A 17,188-nucleotide genomic window follows, 5' to 3' on the forward strand; every position below is an offset into this window, starting at 1 on the left:
TGGAAGCTGAAGAGGATGACAGTGCTTCTGTGCCAGCCACTTCGTACCGTACCAGAGCTTGGGCTGCTAGAGGTTGGACTTTAGAAATATAGGCATTTGACTTTTGGAAAAATAAATAATTTGTCTTCTTGTAAGAGGAGTGCAGTTGTAGGTTCTACGGACTCACGTTTTAATCCGGCTGTAGTTAGAAGGAAGCCACTTCCCAGTTCACTGGAAAGAACGAGTCCAGAAGAAAATGTACCATCACTTTCTGTGATTTTTCAGTTGTACATTCACTTTTAATTGAATAGTAGACATTTCTTACTGTCTGTGTTTATGACACATTATACAAAAATCCTTTAAGGGAATTTAAATACATAGGTTTAAAAATTTTCTTTGATGGCTATGGTTTTTTGATAATGAGAAATTAATGCTTTCGGGATAATATATTTCATTATTGTCCCTAATGGAACTTGGGATCATTCAGTCATGTTTTCCTCAGAACATTTTGAGAAGGTGTTACCTTCAGCTAAAATGAAAAGTTACCAAATTTTCCAGAAAATAAACTAGCTCAGTGTGACCACAGAGCAAGAAAAACAGTATCCTAAGGACAGCCTGGCCAGGGGTAGGGGATAGGAGGGAATCTGGCTTCTGGGTATAGGGTTTCCATCTTGCTTTGGAAGGAATCGCTGCTCACAGCAAGCAGGAGCACTCGTGGGCCTTGTGCGTGCTAGGCCGACTCACTACCATTGATCCATACTCCTAGACTCGTCTTCTGCTTTTAAACTTAACCTGTGGCTTTCATTGTATTGAAGGTGATCTTAAATGAGGAAAACAGGCGTGAGGACAGAATTTCAGACAAAACTTCTCCGGGATTAAGCAACCCAGCTTCCCAAGAGGTGTTCTTAGCAACTTTCTTTTTTATTATTGCCACTTTTCTATTAGTATTTCTTCGGGCTGGCTTCCGTGTGTGATCACAGAAGGTCAGATGGCCCTAGTGGGAATCTTCTTGTAAGTTCATAGAGCAGCTCTGACCAGTTGACATCTTGCTGGAGAAATGGAGTGAGATGCTTCTCTGGAGGGCTGGGATTTTCACACATGTTGTTTATTTTAGACCATGTGTAAACTCCTTTGACCTGTGAGTCTGTCCCTAGAAGAAGAACATGGCCATGCCTTTCTTGAGTGCCATTTAGTGACATGTGCAGAGTACTGTCTTCCTTCGGTGCTCAGAAGCTTGGGGTGCACACACATACTGGTGGCAGAGACGTGGCCAAGCCTGAGCTTCCAGTAGATCCTCTGGAGTCTGACATACATCTCCCCCCACAGGGATAATGGCTTCAGTCTTACTCTGGTTTTGATATTAAAGATACCTAAATTCACAGGCTCTTTCATTGATCTTTATTCTGGCATTTGGGGACCCTAATAGGGGGCAGTGTAGAATTCAGTTTTCTGTTTAACACTTCCGCACTGGTTTGAACCATCAGTGGTACATGTATGACATGTCTCATTGGACAGCATAAGACAGTCTCTTCAGGTGGTACAGGGCGCCTAAGGGGACAGTCATGCCTGTGCAGTCCCATCATGAACATATTACACTGCTTTATCATAAGACTTGGGGAACATCCATCGAGAGAAGCCAGATGAGGAAGGGAAGGATACTTCTCTTCCTGTTTCTGCCACTGGCCACGTCATTCATAAATCTCTCACAATATCAGTTCTCTCATTTGTCAAAAGAGGATCGAATCATAGTTTTAAATGTGTAGAGTATGTGAAATTTTAAACTTGAAGCCAACATTCTCTCTATGAAATGGCCCTAGGGAGGGGCTATGTGGTGATACAGAACTATGAAGAAATAGTGGTATGCCAGTATGGAAGCCACTTAGAATTTCTGTGCAGCTACTTCCCCAAAGAGGTAAGTCTGTGCTGTCTGTTTGACTGATGTTTGAATGTTGTGCCTCTACCATGGCTTTAAATTTTATGTTGAGGGATAGGACTAATTTTAACCAAATAGAGGTATACTGACTAGGTCATGCTTTTCTTGAAGTAGATATTTCTATTTTAGGGAGGGCAGTGTATAGTAAATATCAACCTGTTGTGTACTGCATGAAGAACAGACTATTACTTGAACCGTGATATAGCCTTTGGTTACAGGATGCTGGCGTGAAGAAGTCTGTCTGCTGAGATCTTCATTCATACTTTTCACAAAGCCTGAAGTCTGACTTGTCATTCCTGGAGAGGATGACTCTCTGGATCTTTGTAATATTGATGACAGTGAAGGAAATTGGCGCAGCCATGAAAAGGGTTTTCCTTGCAGAGGCTAGTACAGTCCCCGGCTTCCCTGGGAAGCAGTGGCATCCGGCATTGCCTCTGCCCTTCCCAGGCTGGTTGGTTTTGTCTGTCACCTGTGCTCACCTCTGGCCAGCCTGGTAAGCATGGGGTCAGAGCCCTTGTGGCTCCCGCTTCAAGCAAGTTCATTTGTAAGTGGCTTTGAGGGAGGTCTCCTTTGGCCACAGATTACATGAAACAAAATGTAAAAAAAAGTCACCAATATTACTACTTAGTATTCTGGTGACTTTAAGCTCTCGTTAAGTGCTTCTTTTTAGCATGTTCATGGTGCTCAGCAGTCAGCTTCTTGTAAGTAACTTTCTATCAGTGGTGTCTTCCCCAAGGTGGCCTCCGCTTCTCACAGGCATGCCCTTCGGCACGGAGATGGGAGAAAGGAGCTTGCTGGGAGCCCCTTCCTGTCTGAGCTGACCTGCCAGCAGGCCTCCATAGCCTCGGACAGGGGGGAAGATGCTTGCCGGCTGCTCTTTCCTGACCTGGAGATGCATGGTGGATTTCATTCCTAGGTGGGGATTCTGTACCTTGCCAGAGATGCCACACACTTCTCCCTGGTTTTGCTGATGGCTACATTTGGTATCAAGTGTTGCTTTACACTCTCCTCCAGATTGTCTTGATATTTAAAGTTTCAGAAACTAAATGAGTTAAAAATTTGTTTTGTGAATTAGTGATGCTCCAGATATTGAGAGGTTCTGTAGGTCAGTAGTTCTAAGTGCTTCACAAAGTACTTATCCTCAAGCTGTTCATGAATATGAAGTAAAATGTGGATCCTATGATTGAATAAGTTTGGGAAATGCTAAAGGAAAATTGAGTTGTGTCTATTTCCAATAGGATTTCCTAAAGCCTTAAAAATTAATAGGCTTTGTGAACTCTTTAGGGCAGCATATGCCATACAGTGTTTCCTGAATTTGATACCCTGAAGAAATGTTTTTTCTCTCAAGAAACCACAGCACAAGTGTTCCAAGGAACTCTGTTAAGAAATGCTGCTCTGGAGTATTGCTCAGAGGACTCTGGCGTCCTTCTCCCATTCCTCCTGATTTGCCTTTCTCATGTAGGCAGTGTTCCCGGCTCTGGTGTGTGTTCTGTCTGGGTAGCTGGCTGCTAGTGATGGACTAGACCCTGTGTCGGTGAAAATGCTCTAGAAAAGCTGAATTCATGAACTGAACTTGGAGTCCCTGGGTACAGAGGACGAGGGAATCAAACAGAATCTTCCCTTCAGTGAATGTGTGGCTGGGTGGGGGAATGGATGGCAGTGGTGCTGACCATTTGTCCTGGAGTAAGGACTGCTTCGCGTGCAAGCAAAGCCTGCCTCTGGAGCAGAGGACCAGGCGGCATGGCCACCCGGCGAGTGTGCTGACTCGGTTGGACAGCCCTGCTTTAACAAGTGCCATTCTTTTGTCACATCGGTATTTCCCCCTTGTCTTTGGGGCTTAAAAACACAGACCCTGCCACTTCAGGAGCGCCACACAGTAGGTCAGAGTTGAGGCTGAACCCAGACAGCTGTTTCCGTTAAAAGCCCAGCAGGACCTTTGCTGTACTTTGTGTTTGGTGTCTAGAGCCAGTTCCTCGCGGTTGGATGTGAGCCGGCTGTCCACTCCAACACTGACCCTGGGGCTGGTGCTGAGGGGGGCTGCAGAGTTAGAAAGCCTTCCCGCAAGTCCCTTGGAGTTAAACAGGTCCTGTGTTATGGCAGAGGACCTGTGAGATATGTAGTAGGAGGCTGCCATTTTTGTGGCCATGTGTCATTGAGCCAAGTCACTCATTTTTCTGAGCCTCAGTTTGCGCATCTGTAAAATGGAGTTAAAATTTAAACCTCCTCTACGATGCTGGCTCTTACAAGGACTAGCTCTAATGTGGACTGCTTTTTACCACCTTCTAAAAAAATATTTATTGTGACTTTGAATGGTCTCCAAAATTAATACAGAATATAGGAAGCAGCCAGCCTGGCCTTTTGCTGTTGCACAAAGACTGCTCTCCTCAGTAAATTAGAAGCAGTCAGATTTCTTTTCAGTAAACAGGGATAGCCTTGGCCTCTTGGCTGAAACCTGTGCTCTGGAGTTGATGCTCCCTAGAACTCCTGCCTACCAGTGTCTGAGCACCCATTAGAGAGATGGGTGTTTTCCACTTTCACAGGAATCTTCTGCTGCCATGGATGGAGTGAGGAGGCTGTGTGCAGTACCCGAGTGTCCATTAGCATCCCTAAAGACCTGCCCAGCAGCCTGACAGTCTAGCCCCATCTCTCCTGAGGGAGCGCATTGGTCTCCAGGGGCTGCCATCAAGTCCCTGAGGGGAAAGCCTCGCCCTGCCTCTTTGCTGTGGCTGCCTTACTATTGGGAAGGAACCATAATGTCTAATCTTGGCTCTCCCCCTGCCAGGCCATCTCAGGCCACTCAGAAATGAAGAGCTGCTGCCTACCCTCCTAGGGCTTTCTCAGGAGCCGAGGAGTGTCCAATACAGGCATGATGCTGGCAGTGATCTGGCCTTGGAGTTCTCAAAAGCTGGTGCTTTCCTTTTAGGACCCAATCAGGGGGTCAGGAAACACTCACTGTCCCCGTAAAATCTCTTGCAACTCTCAGTGAGGCGAGAACCCCAAGAGATGAGGCTGCTGTCCTCCAGGTGCTTCCTCATAGAAAGCAGCGCCAAACGGGACTGAAGCGCTCCATCCTGAAGGCTGACTGGCCCGGCCTGCAGGTAGATACTGGGTCTGCTTTTGTCTCTCCCAGAAATAGAAGTGTATTTCTATTTTCTATTTTTTAAACAACCTCCTTTTTGCTAAAAACAAAAAAAGGTTCATGACATTCATTTATTAAAGATGAGAATCACGTAGTCATGAAGTTTCAGAGGGCGATACCAGTGTTTTTTGAAAAATGAACTTTTAATTGACTGTCTTGGTTTGATTGAAGGTTTGCATGTTGGTGGGTCCTCTCCTCACTTCCCTTTCCCTGTCCTCCTTTTGCTCTGATGAAAGAAGTCCAAGCTATATGATTTTTTTTTTAGTATTCATATCTATGTGTTTGATTTGAACCCTCAGGGGAAATTAGTGGCCAGGAACACAAGGCGAAGAGTTAGAGGCCAAAATTCTAAATTAATTTCCACTTGGCCTCCAATCATATACATGCCACTATAATTCATTGGCATGTCCAGCAGTCATTTGTGTGCTCAGAAATGATCAGGAAAGCCACACAGCCCAACATAGTTGTAAATATGCAGGAAACTGTTGGCGTGGTTGAAGGTGGGCCTTCTGCTGCCTGTCGGCTTGATCCCTCAAGCTAGAGCTCTCCCTGCAAGCCCCCATCTACTTCTGCTCAGGCTGCCCTGGGCTGAGCTGGGTCAGACTGGTGGGAACTGCGATGCTCACCCCTGCAGCGCCTGTACAGGTAGCAGCCAGATGGCCACCTGGGCCGCCTCAGTGCAGCTCGCTCCTGGAATCGGCACACTGCCCCGACTGCTGACCCAGGATGGTCGTGTGCTCTTGGTTGTGAAGCCTGCAAGTTACTCCTTTCAGAGTGTTCTTGATTCCCTTCTTCTGTTGCCCCAGTGTGATGGTTACTTCTTGGCCACCATCTATCAGCTGCACATCTTGGTTAATTACAGATGGATGAATGGTTTGAACTATTTATGGAGCTCCAAGGGCTGACTGTGTGTTTTCAGTACTTGGAAAAATTAAATTCTCTCCCAAAAGCCTGTATATCTAAAGGAGGAGAAGAGGACCCCCATTGTCCTGTACTTAGTAGCTGGACTTGATGGACTGGTGGTTGCACCTACACTTCCACCCACGCTGGGAGATGTAGGGCATCCCAGTCTGCACGCTGCCATCATTCACCCTCCACCTTAACCCCCCACACCCTGGTACGTTCAGGACTGTGCCATACCCGGAGGTAAACAGTGTGATATTCAGGTCATGGCTGTGGTGCTAAAGATTTCTTCCTGGGCTACACTTTGCTTTTGTCACTTTAATAGCAACAACTGGAGACCTACAGTAAAGACTGTTAATTTGGGGGCCAGTGGTGAAATAGTGTATGTACTGGAATATGCAGAAAAGAGAAAAGGAGAATTCTTCATTAGAGAATTGGTTGAATATTGTATTGGTTCCATCTTCTACAAAATGGAATTTTAGAAACTTAATTAGAAACCATCTTTTCCTCCAGAAAAGCATTTCAAATCCTAGATTCTGTCCCACGGGCACACTTGGCATGTACATAGGTCATAGAAACAATATCAGTGAGAGGATACTAAATATTTCGATGAACAGAGAAGATCAGCCTCTGCCAGAGGATGCCTTATTCACTGACTCAGGTGATATTTAGTGTGCACCTATTTTATACTTGGCACTTTCCAGGCTACTTGGACTATCAAGAAAATTTTGTTACCCTCACTGAAATGCCTGCAGCTTGAGGCAAATACCATGTCTAAGACAGCACTCTTGAAATAGCTGGTGTCCCATAAGTGAGTCGATTTGAAGATGTTGCTCTGCTTTCAAGGAGTTTAACATATTGGGAGTCAAAAGTCAATGAGGAAGTAGCCATTGTGGGCACAGAATGACTAAGTGCCCGGTGAGAGATACAGGAGCTCAGCCAGGGCAGCCTAGATGGGTGGGACTGGAGGAACTTTCTGGATGGGCTGAGTCAGATGGGTAGGGAGAAGAGCAGTGTAGGCAGAGGGTCACTGAGCCCAGCCCACCCGGTGCACAGAGGGTTTCTTCTCAGTAGTACTGGGCATACAGAGTGGAACATGGGGTTACACCTTAGAGGCAGAGCGCCACTCAGTGTGCATGAGGACGGTGATCCCACAGGTCTTTCCCAGATAAAGTTCCCAGTTTGTTTTATGTTATAATTAAGGATAATTAACTAGAGAGCATCCAAATGACCCGTAGACTTTTTGCCTTAAAAATGGTTCTTTGAGATACTATAGAATCCCAAACGTTGTAGATTCGATGTAGTTTGAAAAAATTTTGACAATCCTAAGGAAATGTGGAATCTCTGCAACTTTACTGTCAGTAGCAAATCCACACGCATTATATTTCTGCCGTGTCAGTCTCTCTGAGTCCATGAGGAACGTTGGTTGATGTAATTCCTGCCCCTGTGTAAAGGCTATTCGTGTTGGACTCACTGTAGCCATCTGTGATCCCTAGAGTTTAAGCAGCAAGAAAGCCAGCATCTCTCCATAGCTCCCTGGGGCTGTGCCGCGAAGAGTTGTGAGGGTCCCTTCCTGTCCTGTTTTGTCAGCGAAGCATAAAGCCTGGGTGGCCGGAAGGGCCGTGCACACTAGGCCCAGGCACTGCAGTGCGCTGGAGATGGAGGCTCTTGAGGGGACTCTCACTGGCCTCCCAGGCAGGCTTTCTCTGCTGCCCTGAAAAGGCCCAGACATTCTTGGGAGGCAGCATAGTTCCCCAGGTCAGGCTGTGCTTTTTACCCAGGCTAAGCTTCTAAAAAGAATTTTTTTAAGTAATGTGGTATAATTGAGGGCCTTTGTATGTCATTCTGAGCGTCGCCTTTGCACTAAAAGCCTCTCATTGTAGCTTCCCTATTACAGCCTCACCTTCTACATTAAGCGTTTACTTGCCTGTTAGAAAGTACCAGAGCCAGGCAGCCAGGTTTCCTGGAAATTTCACTTGCCTTTGCAGAGGTTTGTCAACTGAATACAAACCTGGCCTTCAGGCTGGCTGAAACATCGCTACCTGTTCTCTTTCCCTCATAAACTATTTAGTGCCTCAAATGGCAAGTTGACAGCATTTACCAGAATGGATTTCTATAGAGCTGCAGGTCCTGGGTTTGCCCCTCTTGCAGGCTGGGGGTAGGTTTGCATCAGCCAGGCAGGCCCTTAGCATCACTGACCACCCAGCTGGTTTTTCATGAATGCCACTGACTCCTCTTCATCACCTGTTCCAGCCTAAAAACTGGTGCGAGATGACCAGGCCAGAGTGTTAGCTGTTCCCTGGAGCCGTGCAGCTGCCTGCGGTGGAGCTACACCATGGGAACTGCTACCAAGTTGGGGTTTCAAACTAAAATGTGGCTGCCTAACCCAATACCTGGAAAAAAGTCATTCTTCAAGGCGACATCCGCTCTCAAGGATGGTGGCTCATGACGGGTTGCTGTCCCGTTGGGCCTCCTGGGAGTGAAGCAGAGGTGGTGTCAGGCAGGCAGGCAAATGTGTGTGCTGTGTCTGTAGTGGACTGAAAACGTGCAGGCTCCAAAACGCACGCCTGGTCTCCGGGCCCCGCAGGAGGCTGCCCCATCAGACTGAGGGATCTGCTCCTTCTCTGTCCTGAATGCTCCATATTTAGCCCCCAGCTAGCTCCAGGAGTTGCAAGTTTTACTGAAATTGTCCTTATTTTTAAAGAGTAAAGAAAATGGCGTTTCACTTTAATTTCGATTTTTCAGGCAGACTTTCCGTCAAACACATGTAATTCTAACTTGGAACAGGACTGATAACGTATGGACATGTGGGTGGGAGGGTTTCATTCTAGTATCTCTTCCTTCCTTCCACATCGTGTTTAGTAGTGGGGTCCTATTCCTTCTCTGCTGAGATAAAGACCCAGCTGACAAATGCACGTTTTTCACAGTGGACTTAAGTTGTAGGGGGACAGCAAGGGAGACAGTAATGTTCCATTTCGAAGTTGGTTGGGGTTATGTTTGGTGTGTTTTTGGAGGTGTTTCCCTTCCTTAGAACATCATGTGACTTAATGGTGATAATTAGGCAGAAGCTTGTCTTCCCTGCAGATGCCAGTGTTCCAGAGGGATGGACTCTCACCGGCGACTGCATGACAGCATCCATGGATATTTTTAGAGTGGGTCTCATCATTCATTTGGTCTCTCCATTTCATTCTTCTTCCATAAACAGCCTGATTTTGAACTTACTTATTGAGCAGGGAGAGGGCAGGGGGACATTCTAATGAAAGTCACTGATGAGACAGGGACATTTCCATATTTATTGTTAATTGCTGTATTGCCTAGTAACTGGAGTAACAGCTGTAATTCTCTTAGCTGTCTGCTTTTCTTTCCAAAGATTTTTGCTTAACTTTTTTTAGACTAGGAGGGTATCCACACACACACACACACACACACACAAACTTCATAGTTAGCAAAAGAGTCATACTTGAGTCATGTGAGAATGACATGAGCTCCCTTAAAAACCCATTCTCATACCCAAGCTAAGTATCAGCTAATTTCCAGCTCTGTAGCTGGTTTCATCACTGAACACGCACGCCACTCTCTTAGTCTCTGACTGAGTCAGGTAAACGTGCAGACTGGGAGCTGCAGAGGAACCTTCAGAAGGCCAAGGTAGATGAGTTGCTGCTTTCCATAGAATTGTTTTTATTACCTTGGTCTTCACTGTGAGTGGTGGTCCTGGTGCTCTTCTTACAAAGAGGGTTGGAATTGTATTCAACATGTATTGGAGTTTTTTCCCCATGTTTTTGTAGTATTTTACATCTGTTTTCCTTCTAACACACACACACACACACACACACACACACACACACACACACTAGGCCCTTTCAGTTGTGGGGAGTTAGAATTTCTCTATTAAATGTGCCCTGTGTAGGAACTGCCTCTGTACCTAGACCTGTCTCCCCGGCTCCTCCCGTGGGCAGGGAGGTGGCTTCCTGTGCAGCCTACCTAGGAGGGCATTGCCTGAGACCTGGCGGAAGCTGCAGGGCGTAGCATCACAGGTGGCCCCGTTTCATTCGCAGAAAGGGAAAGAGTGATTTTAGTGTGGCTCCTTAATGGTGATGCTCCCAGATGATTCTGGGCCTTTTGCTGAGGGAATGAGTGTTCGGCCCAGGGTTGTTGATGCTGTCAGGCTGCCCCAAGTGGCCCCCCACCCCAGATTTTAGGGCTGATGTCTGTCCTGCCTGAAACGATGCCATGTCAGCGTGCCTCGGTGCCCTCCATCTCTGTCCCTGCTGCGCCGGACCAGCCGCAGCTACCGCTGTACTTGGGGGAATGAAGTGTGTCACTTTCCCACTCTGCGCTGGTTTCTGTGGCACAATAATTAACACCAAAGGGAACCAGGGAGGTTGTCCGGATTAGGTAATACCTTGCTACTTCTCCCTTGATACTTACCGAAAGTCAGGACTGGGACTTGGGGACCAAAATCCCCCAATGACTGATTGCATAGTGATGTTAGGTTGTGACTTATTAAGTGTTATTGTGGAGGAAAAAAGAATTCCCTTCTCGGTACTGTGTCTGGGATCCCCCGCCCAATAACGTTTCAGGGCCTGGTGAAACACTTACAATAGCACCAGCTCTGGCAGGCCGCATTCTCACAGACAGACCTGGGATTTTTTTGAGCTTTTTATCCCTCTGAAATTAATAAGCCATGATTTTATGGTCCAAGATAATACTGTTTAGTCAACTTATAAAGCAAAGAGTACCCCAAAAAGTCCAGTCATGGAAACTAAACACAAAAATACTGATGGCAAGAGGGTTATTTGTTTTCCCTGCTTGATTCTCCCTGCCTCCAAAAAAACCCTCACTTCTCTTCAGAGCTGTAGCAAAGGGAAATAGGCCCATAGATCTGTGATCTTCTATGTACTGTTTCCTGCTGTCTTGGCAGATGTCAGTAGCAAAAGGTAAGATTGTCAGCAAGGACAGGATCATGGATGAGACTGAGCCACAAGGTACTGTGTCTCCTCTAGAAGGGCAAGAGACGTATGTAACACATCGTGTGTGTGTGTGTGTGTGTGTGTGTGTGTGTGAGGTCATTGATGTATTTTTCATTCTGCGGTCCCTTTGGTGAGAAAATCTTGAGTTCTTGGTGCTTTACTGCCACTTTTCTATCCCTGTCTTGGCTTAGAGCCATTTTTTTTTTTTTTTTTTACTACCTTGACAGCTGACACTGTAAACAAAAGATCTTACGGCTTGAGACCTGTCTCATCGGTTCCTTCAGCTGCATCTCTCTGAGTATACTTTTTTGGTTAATCCTCTTCACTTTCCTGGGCGCAGTGGCCACAGGAAATCTGATAAGACTTGTCTCAATGCAGTGCTCTGGGAGGCCATCTGCTGTGCCTTTCTGTTGAAGACTGATGGAGACAACGTAAATGTTGTTGGTTGTTAACAAGACGTTTTAGGAGGGTTGGCTCTGAGTGTGTTATGTAATTTTTGTCTCTGAAGGTTTTTAATATAAAAATCACATTCCTAAGATAGCCCACTTAGAGATGCCTTGCTTCTCTTATGGTGGGGAAGTCAAGATTACTCACACCCTGCAGTGCAGACTTACTAAGCCTGTGTGGAAAAGGGCCATGTCATCTCCCCTTGTATCTGGATACTAATAGGGCGTCAAGCAAGTTCAGTTCCTCTGCCTGGCCAGTGGTGGAAAACCAAAGAAGAATAGTTGTTTTTCTGATAAAGTCCCATGTCCTAGCAAACCCCTCCATGCAAAACAAACCCTACATGTTCCCCAGGTCCCTGCCTTAACGGGACTCACTAAAACACACCTAATGTGCCTTTCTTCGTTGACTTCCTGAAGTGAATGATCTCATTTCTTTGGGCTTTTCAATGTTAGGACATTCTGTAATAATGCCACAGTAAGAAATAAGGTAAGTAATACTTGTGCTTTGTCCTTAGATGTGGAGGCCTTGAAATGCATAGCAAGCACCTTCACTCCATATTCCTTGGGCTTGCATGGTGGGGTAAAGAACAGGAGGCCAAGGCAGATGCCTCCCAGGGGCCCTGTTGCTTTTTGAAACCCTTAAACTTCTCTTGTTTTCTTTTCTCCTTCTTTAGACCCTCAAACTGACACAAGACCTACAGAGAAAACCCTTTGCCAAATCTGCTCTCAGCAAGTGGACAGTGATACCGTTTACAGCTTAACACCTTGTGAATCCCGCGCCATTTTCCTAACCCAGCGGAGACTGTTAATGGCCCCTTGCCCTGGGTGAAGCGCTTGCCCTTGGAACAGAACTTTATAAAGTATGCAAAATCTTCCTTGTCTGGGGTGGTGAGCTGCCTGCCACGGAGGACAGCACCCCGACAGCACCACCCTCTCATTCAGAGCACACGGGCGCCCCCATTGCCGATTCTGTGGTATTTTAATATCTCGATGGTTTGTAGGATGTTTCAGATGTTGTTTTTGTGTTCGTTTTCTTTCACCTTCTGAGTTTTTCACATGCATTAACTTGCAGTATTTTTCTGTTAAAATGTTAACCGTCCTCCTCCTGGCAAATTTAAAAGCAAGGAAAATGTTGTACCAGTTACCGTTCTGGCTGTGGGCACCACAAGCTTTTGAGCCCACAGGACTCCATAACTAACATTACATAAACTGTGGGGGGATTTTCTTTCTTTTGTTTAGTAGAAAATTATCCTTTTCTAAAAACTGAATAAGGGCACAACTGTTTGCAGTGCACACCCGTCCAGGACCGAACCACACATAGGTGAGACGAAAGAAGCGCAGCATCCGGCCCAGTCAGCGTGTTTCCGGTCCTGAGTCCAGGCGGTCCGAGGATGAGCCCCGCAGTGCCTGTACTGCAGTGGCTGGGTCAGCAGAGCTGTGGTCTTCTGCAGTGGCCTCAGCTAAGGTGGTGGACAGCGTTGGCCTGTTGGGTAGAAACTAGGATCTTTTCAGAAAAGAAATCAGCTCAGCTATCCACTCAATTGCCAAATGCCACTGAAGGATTTATTTTTAAGGAGAAAAGAAAAGGAAAAAAAAGTGTCCTGTTTTGCTTTACAGAAGAGCTTAGAAGTGAGTGTTAAGCTTGCAGTGAGACATGTGAAAAGGACAAACCCAGGCGATGCTGAGGCAGGGCTAACTTTACTGTTTTTGAAAAACACATCATTGTTTTCAGCCTGGCTGTGTATCATCTGATCTTCTAGAAGTACATGAGTGAAAGGCAACAGCATACAAATGGATTTTTTTTGTATAAGCCTAGGTTATAATTGTACAAGTGACACAGTGGAAGTACAAGATAAGGCAATTTTAACCTTTTATTCCCTCCCCTTTTTTTTAACTTTCTGCTTCTGTGGATTTCATTTTGTTTTGTTTTCAAAAAGTTATGGTGCTGTGTAGGTGCTTTCTGTTGAACTTGGGAAGTGTGATTATATTTGTTACCCTCTTTGGTAGACAGAATAGTGGGGAACACTTTTGGTACATACAAAACTGGTATAATGCCGCTCTAATTAGCACAGCATATAACTGTCTCCAAAATGATATATGAAGACCCTTTCCTTTGCATAAAAAGCATTAGGCATATAAATGTATATTTTGTCATGTACAGTACTCAAATGGAACCGTGTGCATGGGTATGAGGAACGCAGTGTAGTGTTTCGGCACAGACTTCCCTGCTTGATCCTGCTGATGCTTGCACTGTGGCAGTGGACACCAACACAGACGTGCCACCCTATCCCCTGTACCCCCACCGGCTGCCAGGGGCCCCCTTGTGCGCCTTTGCTGTATAGCTCCTTTGGGGGTGATATTGGTGGTGATCACAGCTCCTAGCATAATGAGAGTTCCATTTAGTATTGTCAGACATCTCTCCTGCCTCGCTTGGATCTTCACATTTGAGCGATGGCCCTGTTGATTTCACCCTGCCTTTTACTAAATCTGTAAATGGTTGTGCAATTGTGGTTATTGTAGACCTATAGCATATCACCCTTTTCTAAACTGCTACACGTTTATAATCTTCATTTTAAAAGTATCTATGATTTTTTTAAAATATGTATTCACGTGGTCTGCTTGACGGTGAGCCAGACTTCCTTACTTTATTCCTTTGTAATAATGCTAGCCACTTCCTTGATTCTTCAGTAGTCTGGTATATTCAAGGACTGCCCGCAGTGAGCAAGAGGGCTACCTCTCTGGCTTCCTGAGTGATGCTGCCTGGGTGGAGATGCAGCCCAGAGATAGTGACAGCAGCTTGGGGACCAGGAAGCAGGGGGTGGAAAGATGTCAGAGACAGGGAGAATCCCAAGTGCTTCCAATGTACAGGCCCTGAGAGTTCTCTCCTGAGTTCAGAGAAATAAGCAAACTCATTCACAAACTAGCTACTTCTCTATGCAGTTTTACAGACTGGCCAGAGCTGCTCTGGGAGCAAGAAGGACAGCCTTCCAATGTGTTCCAGCTTTAAAATGTTGACTTCCTTTCAGAAATGTGACATTTCCTGTATTTTCCTCTTTTCCAGTGTTTGTTGGGTTTCAGGCGCAATGTCTTACAAAATGTCCTAGAATCATGTTATAATGTAATCTCAAATAGCTGAAAGAGAGAGAGGTATGAGGACAGGATAACCACAGAACAGACTGAGAAAATGAAAGGGGGATGCTCTGATTTTTTTTTTTCTTTTTTGAATAATTCAAACAGCATCTACTTATTCTGGAGGTCTGAGCCCAGGGCCACACCAAGCACAGCATCGCAGAGAGACCCGCCAGGCCTAGGAGAAGGCTGGGCAAATAGCAGGGCCTATCTGGAATCCCCATAGCCCCACCCTCAGCTGCCTACCACTGGAGAGACTCGCCTCCCTTAGACAAGCCAGGTTCAAAGGCCTCAGACTGGGCAGAAGTGCAGCCTGAGGCCTCTGTTCCTTATATGCCACCCTGTTTTCTGGATAGGTCATCTGGTGGCCACTAGATTGCCCCCTGAAAGTCTTGTGTCCCTAATAATGTTCTGATTGGAGCATCTCAGTGGATTACTTAGCAGCCTCGGGCCATGGACGGTAATGTTTGTGTCCTGATGAGAACCTTGGGAGCTGCCCTCACCTCTTAGCAAACTGCCCCAGGGAGCTGCCTGCTTTGCCGTGGAGGTTAGGAAGCAGAGACCTAGTGCGGAAAATGTGACTTGCACTCTGAGGCACCGTGATTCTCTTCAGGGTTCAGAGCCTGATATCTGTACCAAAGCTAGAAAAGCCTTCCCAGTGCTGGTGCGAGGACTGGCCCCCAGGTTCAGTGTGCTCCATTAACTGTGAACGCATCTGGTTTCTTTCATTGCATCCTCTGCAACACAATGAATGCTGCAGTACATTTTAAAACTTTTTTCCAAAAGTCTGACTCCTCACGAGAGGATCACGCTCACACATGTAAGGTGTGCTTTGTTTTTGGCGTTTTTAGCATCCTGTGTGTTACTTCCTCACCCTGAGAGAGGACATCATGGCTCGCTACTCAGGACAGGTGTGCCCCATCTCAGGGTGTGACTTCAGGTGGCTTCCAAGCTTGTACAAAGTTTCAGGATTATAGGCACAGACTTTGCCTCTATGTCATGAATATGTAATCCACTTAAAGAATAAGGGACCTTTGAATGACTTGGAAAAGTCCATCAAGAGTAAATTAATTTTAGAAAAAAAAAGCAAGTACTCTGATCTGCTTACTGGTGCCAAGGGCTGATCGGGGTGGGGGGAAATATAAGTGTTACCTTTTCTCCCCCAAAGCAAAAAGAAAACCCTTGACAGCTCTGAACTCTGATTTTTCTTTTTCTTGATGTATTTGGATAACAGCATATAATTCAGCATAATATTTTCTTAATTAAGAGAAGCAAAACTTTTTGTAGAAATGCAATCACTACTAAAGAGGTACAAAAAAACCCAGCCCCACCTGGAGCCTGGTGGAGGTAGGGCATGAGAGGAGATAAGTTCTTGTAGAATCGTGCCTGTCAAACAAGATCTCAAAGTCGAAGCCCAAGCAGCTAAAGACAGTGTCATATCTGATCTTTATCTTAAGTAGGTAACATTTTATGCAGGTTGAATGGGTATTTTCCTCTTGTTTATTTTTATTTGTATGTATTTTCCTTTGAAGAATGATCATGAGGCCTCTACAACACTCCAGAAATACTTGTGCAACTGCTTTGAAAAAACTGTGTCTCGGCACTTATTTCTCTAGAATTATCTCATTGCCTGGCAATCAGTCTTCTCTTGTATACTTGTCCTAGCACATTATATACATGGGAAATGTAAACAGATGTGAAAGAGGACCAGAAAAATTAGTGAGTACTAAAAAAATTGTATTGTGCATTTTGGCTTCACATGTTTAACTTTTTTTTTAAGAAAAAAAGTTGCATGAATGGAAAAAAAAATCTGTATACAGTATCTGTAAAACTGTATTATCTGTTTCAGTTTCTTGCTCACAACCCATACAAACTAGAATTAAATATGGTGCATGGCCATATTCAAACACCTAAGAATCCAACAGTTCACCCTTTGGTTTGAAGCACCTCATTCTTTCTTTGAAGCGAACACTATCATACTGCATTCTTACCTTGGATTTTGTCTAATCATATGTTGACATTAATTAACTCTGCCGCCTTTCTTCTTAAGGATCAAAACCAGTTTGGGAATCTTCCCCTTTCCAAATGCAATGAAGATGCAGTACTTACTTTCCTCAATGTTTGTAGATATTGCCTTGTGTATTCCATTTAAAACCGTAATCTAGTTTGTAAAAGAGATGGTGACGCATGTAAATAAAGCATCAATGACACGCTTGTCTTACTCCAAGAAGTTTTTTTTGTCCCCTCCACCGCTTTCTTTAACCATAGGAGTGAAATAGCCAAGTTTATCTCAAGGGCTTTCTGTGGAGTTATTTCCCAGCCTGGGAGAAGCATAGAGCTGAGAGACTATCATGAGATCTCTAAATGAAATGAACCTACTGAACTTTTTTTTTCTGGCCCACTTTTGACCTCCACAGACAAGCAGATAATTTAATAAAAGCAGATTTATGGAGTTGTTCATGTTGGCTGGTAGCCACTTGTGTGTACTGAGTCATGTGGTCCCCGAGGAGCTTTGAAGTACAGGGTTCAGGCCTCAGACTCTGCTGTCACTGAGTGCCGTGGGTTTTAACCTGCGACTGGTTTGACCAGAGTTAGGTCCTGCTCATGTGACCACAGCAGATGAACATCAGTGGTCAGCAGAGCCATCCTGCACGTCGAAAGTCAAACGTTTCAGGCTTCTGGCAGCAAC

General features: G+C 45.4%; 1 protein-coding gene across 2 annotated transcripts in view; it reads left to right on the plus strand.

The window, feature by feature from the left end:
- Positions 1 to 16,720, plus strand: part of Foxo3 (forkhead box O3) — a 114,872-nt gene extending 98,152 nt beyond the window's left edge. For both annotated transcript variants that reach the window (XM_005377848.2, XM_013510798.1), the window contains one exon: positions 12,045 to 16,720. The gene's annotated coding sequence lies outside the window, so the exon portion shown is untranslated. The remainder of the gene's footprint in view (positions 1 to 12,044) is intronic.
- Positions 16,721 to 17,188: the final 468 nt, after the last annotated feature.

Source organism: Chinchilla lanigera, unplaced genomic scaffold, assembly GCF_000276665.1.
Source record: "Chinchilla lanigera isolate Chin_1 unplaced genomic scaffold, ChiLan1.0 scaffold00010, whole genome shotgun sequence".
NCBI lineage: Eukaryota > Metazoa > Chordata > Mammalia > Rodentia > Chinchillidae > Chinchilla > Chinchilla lanigera.